We start from the raw sequence: 8,779 nt of genomic DNA, 5'->3' as shown, positions 1-8,779 counted from the left end.
TTGGACGGAGGGCTGCGGATACCCCAGCGGGGGGAGTGCTGGGCCCCCCGAGCCCAAACCCTGCCTCTGCCACTTATGAGCCGCGGGCCTTGTGCCTGTCCCCCTCTCTGGTCCCTAGTCCTCATCTGTGAAGTGAGGGTGATTGCAGTCACTGCCGCCTGGGGCTGTAACACAGTTTAAATGGCCTTAGATGAGTAAAGCACTTAGAATAGGGCCTGGCACATAAATGCTATACAGGCCTTTGCTAAATAAATGATACTTCTCCCTCTCCTTCCTGAGTTTTAACCCAAAGGAGAAGGACCCTGGGGACCCCAACAGTGGCTCTACTCTAGGAGAGGCTGAGCTTGGTGAGAGCGCTGGTCTCACAGCCACAACCCCATCGCGGACCCCAGTAAGATTAGCCCCGCCCCTGCCCCAGGCTTGCTGGGCCCTGTCCCATAAGCGCCCAGCACCCACCCTCACCCTCCACCTGGGCTGCGCGCAGAGGGCACAGGGGCCCCCGACAGGGAAGGGGGTTGGGGCCAAGCCCGCCCCGCGTCCACCCCCAGGCTCCCCGTTCCCCACGCAGACGAGGAAGGGTGCAGAGGCCACAGCTGTCCTGATCCTCCTTTCGCATGCCCTGATGAAGGGACGGGGACGGTGCGGAGCGTTCCCATCGAGCAAGGACCACTGGCGGTCACTCGCCAGACACCTGCTGTGTACCTGTAGGAGTTCATGCTCCATCTTAAGGGAGAATCGCTGACTTTTCAGATAAAGTGACATTTCAGCAACGTCAGGTGACTTGCACAGGTCGCATAGCTGCGAAGCAGCTGTTGGGGTCTGAGGAGGGCATCTTTCCCTCTCCCCTCACCCACTCTGGCCCCACTGGGACCTCCACGAAGTGCTGGAGAGCCACGGTTCCGGGAGCGGGGGCCGACTTGCTCACAGGCAGCAGGGGCTCCCTTAGGAAGGGAGTGTGCCTCCTCCGTCAAGGTCCAGACGCGACTCGGCGGAGACGATGGCGTTCACTGCCCCCCTTGTCTTGGCCGTGCCTGAGCGCGTGCTGGGGGGGGCGCCTGCTACGGTGCTCCCAAGAGAAGCAGCCAGGAGACGAGGGAGACAGAGGCCCTGTGCGTTCACCGGCCCCAGGTCCCAGGGGCCTCTGGCTCCGAGACCTTGACACCATGACTGTGGTTGTCCTGAGAAGTAGGAGGAAGAGAGGGGGCAGTAAGGTCCCTGAGTCTGCCGGGAGATGTGGTGACTTGGCAGGTGGCCAGGCTCAGAGAGGGCACGTCACCCGGCAGGCCCAGCACTGCACGAGGGGACATGAGAGGGGCCGCTCTGGGTATTTGGGCACAAGCAACAGAAACGGACCCTGGCTGACTTTGGCACAAAAGGAATGTTCTGGACAGATATGGGTTAGCCCTCGCAGCCAGCAGAAGATGCCAAGACCCAGGCCTCGGGCAGGCCGGGGACCGGGCTGGCCCTGGTGACCCAGGCGGGCGACACCTGGGGCATGGAGGCAGCAGAATGGACTAAAGAGAGATGGGTGTCGAGGGGGGCAGGGCTTGGTGGTGGGGGGGAGGCAGCCGGTAGGGGGAGGTGGGGAGAGGGGCTGTGAGGAGACCCCGGACCCAGGAGCAAGGGCCACCTGGAGGGAGGGGAGGGCCTCCGTCTGGGGTACGTCGAGCTCGACGTGTGCACTGGAGCCCAAGCTGGGATCACGGACAGAGGCCTGGCTCGAGGTCCAGCTTTGGGAGTCGTCAGTGCAGCGGGGCTAGAGAACGAGTGAGACTTGGCAGGGACAGCGGGAGTCGGGGGGTGAGGGACGAGGAGCGGGGCCTAGGACCGTGCCCCCCGGGACGGCGTGTCCCCCTCGAGGCCCTGCCTATCCGCAGCTGGCACGTCCATAGTCTGCACAGGCCTTCAGTGCTACTGGTGCCTGTTAATGCTCAACAGGTCGCCAGAGGCTAAGCGACTTCTGCCTCTTTGTCCTTCCACCCCGGCCCAGCATCTCGGACACAGTGGATGCTCAGTGAACACCTGTAGCTTGATTTAGGTGGAAACAGCGTGCCGGGCCTCACGCCTCCTCAAGGAAGACGCAGAAGGTGGCACCCACAGCAGCGCGTGGGGTCGTTCTAAGTCACAGCTTCGGCGTACCGACCCTTTAAGGGTGTTTATCTGAACGAAAATCCTCAACTTGGCAGATCGGTAAATAGGAAGGAAATATAGGATGACACATCCCTCCAGCTCTTAAATTCTATGTTCTCTCAAGAAATACAAACAAGTCACGTGTTTAAATACAGGCCTCCCGCTTGCATCGAGGGCGGTGGACTCCAGGGGTGGCAAGTATGCATTGTTCCGCCTGGGTTTGAATCGAAGTCTTTCCCCACACGTCCTCTTTCGCGGACACCTTGGCCTGCCACCGTCCTGATTCTGCTGCCTCTGCTGCGGACGCCCTTGTCAAGGCTGCCTTCCCAGGCCTGCTTCTTGCAGACGAATTCGGGGCTCTGGGCTAATCTACATAAAACCTCAGCTGGTTTGCAACACCAAGCGCTTTGCAATTTTTTTTTTTGTCCTCGAAATCTGCCTGCTGCCGCAAGTCAGTCTGTTGGAGGTGTGGGAGTTTTCCTAAAGCATTGTTTTAAAGCTGGCAAAATGATTTATTTATCGAGTATTCACTGCGACTTTGCAATTTGCATAAGAGCAAGATGTCTCCTTGACTTCAGAAGAGCTGTTGGGGGCTGCTCATAGCTTGTCACAGACTAAATGTCACCCTTCCGCGAGTTCATAGCATTTCAGAACTAAAGGGGCCACCTGAGAGCTCGCCCAAGTCCCCACCATCCTGCGACAGACCAGGAGCAGAAGCCAAGGAGGGTGACGTGACTGAGGCGGGAGAGGCAGCTTGTGGCTCCCGGGTGTCTGTTCTTTCCTGGGAGGCAAGAAACCCACGTTGACTTTCCACCAGGAACCAGAGAGCTGCTGGCCTGTCGGGCGGGATTGGCCAAGGTCCCAGCTCTTTTCCTGTCCTCAAGGCATAGGTGGCATTTCCACTCGGCTGAGTCACTGGGGATTTTTCCAGGTGGAGATGATAATTACCAACCCAGGCGAGCCCAGCAGGCCTTAGTCGCTTGTGGAGGCAGCGCTAGATATATGGATGGGCTTCGAGGATATATAAACATACACCCTCAAAGCCCACTTGGAGGACGCGCAGAGTCCTGGACACTGGATGAATCACAAACTATAGACGTGCGTTAAAGTAAGAATGAGGACCGCTGACACTTGTGCACTTCTGTATCTGACAATCAGATATTTGAAGTGCCTCCTATCAGACCAGTGTCTGCAAGGGACGTGCACCGTGGACAAGACGCCAGCTCCTCCCCAGGCACGTTTGTTTACCCCTCACGTCCACCCTGTGAGGCGGGTGTAACCATGATGGTAAAGACAAAGGAAATTGATTTTAGGGAGCTTAAGTCGCTCCGTTGCTTATCCTAAGGACTTCATAGTTTAGACAAGTCGAGAAATACAAAACAGAGTCAGAGGCTCCAAGGCGACACGCTGTGTACACGGTCAGGGGAGAAGCGAGTCGTTTCGGAAACCGTCATCCAGTCGTTCAACAGACACCGAATTCAGCACCAGGCAATCTCATTCTTGGTTGGGTTCTGCCCAGGATGCTTGTTGCCCGCAGGTTTCTGGTGCTGATTTGCTGATGCCCCGGGTGAGTCACCGACCTTGCTGGGCCACAGTCTCCCCTTAAGGTGACCACATTGGTTACCTGTCAACACTGTTGACGAGGATGCTGTGAGAGTGACGACATCTGCAGACAGTTTCCCGGGGAGGGGGTGCAGGCCTTGCCCCTGTCGCTTCTCCCCAGCTCTGGTGCTGGTGAACCCCGCCTAACCCCGCTAGGAAAGTGTGTACAATGCCTGCGGGTTGTCACACGCATTGATTATCTGGTGGACCTTATAAACTACCACTGGCTTTGGCTAGATAACTTTAAAGAAAAGGGCGTTATCACATCAGTTAAATGCAAGAGCATAAACCCAGAGAAGATGAGAAGGAAAATAGCTGGAGCCAAAGAATAAACGACATTTCAGAAAAAGCAGAAGAGGTAGGCATGAGGACCAACTGGAAGGGATTTAAAGTGGCAACATGTCCAATGACATAGTTGTTGGCTTCTGGGTTTTGTCAGGTTAGAAAGAGGCGGGTACACACCAAACCATTCAAGAGGCCCTGTGGCAGGGGGCAAAAGGTTTGACCTTGGGCGGTCTTTTAACCTCTCTGTGCCTCGGTTTTCCTCATCTATAAGATGGGATAATAACAACACCTAACTTGGAAGTGATGATGGAATATAAATTCACATCCCTGATGTCTAATAGTTGCTCAAAATTATAGCCGTGATCATTAAGGGAGCCAAAAAGTAGGTACGGAACGAATAGGTGCTTAGAACGAATTACAGTTTGTTGGACTAAAATGCTTTGTTTTAAATATCCCTGTCTTACGTGCTTCCAGATCCTGGCTATGTCTGTCACCTCATCAAACGCAGACAGACAGCAGCCTCTTTTTTTTTGGTGCCCTGTGTGCTGTGGTGTGTCGCAGACAGCTATGCTGACTTAAATGTTTAGGATATTGCGAACCGATGGTTAAACACAGCCATTATTAAAAATCGAATCACGTTGACTTACAATTAAATAAATTATATTAAAAACAAGGGGAATAAATATCCGAAACTTACCACTTCCTAATTATTTTACTACAAATAACTATTATCTATTCTCTCGTGTACTGTGGCGGAAATCCAACACGATGACGAGCTGCCGTGCTTCGCTTGCCCGCTCTGCTTTCGGTGACGCCATGCTGGGCGCTTGAAATCGGTCAGCCTGAGTCTGAAGTTCCATGAGTGGGTCAGGTCCCTTTTACTTTTATTTTACTTTTTGTAAAGAAGTAGAATGCAATAGTTTTTAGTATGTTCACAGAGCTGTGCAACCATCACACTATCTCAGGTAGCATGGTATTCACAACGGTTGCGCATGGCAGTTGAATATTTTGTGATATTGGACAATTCCCATTACTCTAACTGTTCATCTTGGCAACTAGAAGAATACTGAATACTAGAATGCAAATCATTTTTATAAGAATTTAAATAAGATTTAATTACAACTTCCAAACATTAAAGTTTAAAAAAATGTAGCCTTATTTAATCTCAAGACGAAATCTTGATATTCATTAACTATAGTTTGTATTTAACTTTTCGTTTGATAGAACGTTTGGAATAGAAACAACAGAAACGAAACGATTAGAAACATATATGGAAATATTAATTTTTTATTGTTTATGTTGCCTTTAATGTGCACTTTTTTAAAGAAAGCATATTCAATATTTAATATTCAAATGTGTACCTTTGCACGCAACCACGTTTTATATTTATTTATTTATTTTGTTCACATTTTATTTTTTAACCTTACACACCGATGCTGCTGACGGAAACAAAGCCGGTGTGTTCACTGTGACAAGTTTGCCGGGAGGTAAGTACAGGAATTAAGAGTTGTAGAGACTTTCAAAGTTATTTGACAGAGTTGTTTTATATCCTTTGAATCTAATAATAAAAACAAGAGCTTGTGTTTTATATGTCTTTGCTTTTTAAAAAATTCATTTATTTCTGATAATTCATTTTTATTGCATTTTACAAAAGGATCAGTCTGCGATGGATTTGGGGGAAAAAAAGAGCTGGTCCCTCACGCTGGGTGGTTTGGGAAGCACTGCTCTACATCTCTGGGGATTATTATAAGGTCGTGATGGAAACAGAGATATGAAAATGGAGGTCAGAAAAGAAAAAAGAAAGCTGAGAAGATGGAAGAGATGGGAAGTGTTCGAAACGGCATTTTGCCGTAGCTTTAGAAGCTGGAAACGGCGAACGTGAGCAGCCCTTTGCTAACGTGACCCCCACAACATTGGCAAGTGAAATTTCAGAGGTATAACAAAAGCTGCACAAACAGTCCAGATATCCTGTGAGCCCAGAAGGTTGCCCCCTGGGCAAGGTGCACTTAGTGCTTGCGGCTCATGCCTCTATCTGCCTGCCGGCCAGAATGTGGAGGCGGGACTCTATCTCCTAGTCCCTCCTAATGGCCCTCCTCTGTCCTGCCCTCTTTGGGCAACTTCCCCGGGAGCATCCTGTACCCTTCTCTCCTGCTCTTGCAGCCTGCCGCTCTCCCTCTGCCCATTTTACAGATGAAGGAGTTGAGGCTCAGAGGTCGAGTGGCCTGCTCAGGGCCACCGGGTTGTCACGTGGGGAAACTGGGATTCGAACCCAGGTCTGATGGACTCCTTTCTCGTTCCACTGCTCCTGCCTCTCTTCCCAGACCGGTCTCTGATTCTTAACCCTTGAGGGCCAGCATCCCATCCCGTGTGTGCGACAGGCCCAGAGCTCGCGGGGGGCACATCTGACTGGATCTGGAAGTGCCTCCGGTGCCCCACTTTCTGCTACTGCAGCTTCTCCAGGTGGGTCTGTGTGCCGGTCAGTGCAGTCACCCGGCCTCAGTGTCTCCTTGGTGACATCAGCTTCCGTGCCCTCATTACTGTGATCCACCCCCTGGCTTTACACGTGTTTCTGCTTCCCCACCCTGAGCAAGTCCCTCCCAGGGGCAAGTCCTCACCAGCCCAGGGAGGCGGGGGCTTTTCAAGGGGGGCCTGCTCCCAGGGTTGTGCAGCTGCTTTGCCAACACACAGGAAGCCCTTCCTGAAAGCGTCCCACACAAGGTCAGCGCTCGGCCCATCTGGCGCAGTGCAGGAAGGGGAGAGCCAAATGGTGTTCTGTGCTTTGTTGTTTTGTATGGGGCTTGAGCGCAGCGGAGGCTGCCCGGGGGAGGGGGAGGAGCACAGGCGTGCCGTGGGGGATTGTGGCTCTGAACTCCAGCCCTGCTGTCTCGTTGCTTCTTTCTTTCTGAGCCGCAGCTTTCACGTCCATGAAATGGGAATGCTGTGTTTATGCTGCAGGATTGCTACGAGGTTTAGAGGCAGTTTGGGCTGAGTGAAGCTGACAGTTCTGCGGGTCCCTCTGGATCTCATGTGGCTCAGCGGGCTGAACGCTTGACCGCGGCTGAGTGGTCTAGGGCAGCCTCACTCATGCGTCTGGTGGTTGGCAGGGGGGTCTCGGTTCTCTTCCACGTGGCCTCCTCACTAGGCTAGCTTGGGCTTGTTTAAGCGGGTTAAAACCACAGGTCTCTTGAGGCCTTGGCTCAGAACTTGTACGACATCACCGTGACATATTTAAGGGTCAAAGCGAGTCACGAGACCTGTCCAAATTCGAGAAGTGAATATAACTAGATTCTGTTTCTTGCTGGCAGGAGTGTCGGTGGCCATGTTAAGTCTCCAACACTAAGCATGATGCCCTCCCCCAAAGATACCCTTAATACAATCCCTTTTGTCCCTTGCTCCCCTCCCAGGACTCCCATTCCCTTCTGATGCTTTTCATAATACTTTCTCACTTCACATCACCCAAAGCTTCATTCGATCACTCAACAAACATTTCATGATGTGTCAGGGACCCAGAAGTGAACAAAACAAAGTCTCTGCTCTAATAGATCTAATATTCCAGCGGAGTGGACCATCAAGAAATAAACAAAGACATATTGTAAGGCTTTGGAGAACAACGGAGCAGAGTAAGGTGGCGGGGGTGGGGTGGGGGGGATGTGTGTGAAAGGATTAAAGGGAAGTGGCTGGTTCCTGTTATAATAGGAACCACAGAGTGGTCAATTGACACCTAATGAGATGACTCCAGACTCCAGGGAAGTGAGAGAGTGAGAAGGTCCAAGCAGAGGGGCAGGGTTCCAGGTGGAGCAAAGAGCCAGTGCAAAGGCCCCGAGGCTGACTTGGAGAGAGCGATAACTGCTTACGACCTTAAACGTAGTTTAAAAAACAAGCATAATGCATTTCATTACAGAACAATAAAAAAGAAACATTAAATATGGCAAAACTCTTGCTAAGTAAAAGCAGTTTATTTTACCTGATTCTGTCATGAGAGCTAAATTACAGCTTCTGAGAAAGGGATGGAGGGTCACCTGTGAGCTTCAGGGAGCTCACCGCGCCTTCTGGCTTGTGGCGAGGATTAAAGTGACACCATAAAAATGAAAGTTGCTCTGCTTCTGGTTTCATTTCCAACCGCAAGGTTGCCAGTGGTTTTTCTTTTTTTCTTTTTTTTTTTTTAAGAACACAAATTAGCTTTCACTTTCTGCAGTAAACCCTTCCGACGGTACCTGATGGCTAACGAGTAAACGCCAGGCACCAAGCAAGACTACAGGCCCCTGGCCATCGGCCATTGGCATTTTTCACCCCCTCCACTGCACCCCTACCCCCTATGCTCGTCACAACCAATCCGCTCCTCTCCGAAACTGGCTTTCACTTCAGACGCCCCCCACCTGACGACTGCAAGGTCTCAGGGATCCTCCTCCCCTCATTCAAGACCCAGCGCCCCACTGGCCTTAGGGAGAGGCTCCAGCTCATTTACAAAGCCCATTTCAGACCGTCTTCCAAGATCAAGTCTTAGTACACTCTCCGTTAGCTCTGATGCCACTAAAGCATATCCGAGCCTCAGTTTCCCTATCCGCAAAGGGGCCCAAGACACTGAACTCTTTGCGGTGGGCGTGAAGCCTGGAGAGGTCACCGGCCAGGCTGCAGCGGGGTCCGACACCGGTGGTTCCGACTCCGGGCCGGGCTGTAGGGCCGCCAACCATGGCGTCTGGGGTTTGGGGACTGGGAAGGGGTGCGAGCGCTTTCCCGAAGTGTCCCCGCCACGACCCAGAGC

The sequence above is a fragment of the Pteropus alecto genome, unplaced genomic scaffold (genome assembly GCF_000325575.1).
Source record: "Pteropus alecto unplaced genomic scaffold, ASM32557v1 scaffold105, whole genome shotgun sequence".
In the NCBI taxonomy this organism is placed as follows: domain Eukaryota; kingdom Metazoa; phylum Chordata; class Mammalia; order Chiroptera; family Pteropodidae; genus Pteropus; species Pteropus alecto.
Note: the sequence above shows the minus strand (reverse complement) of the source record.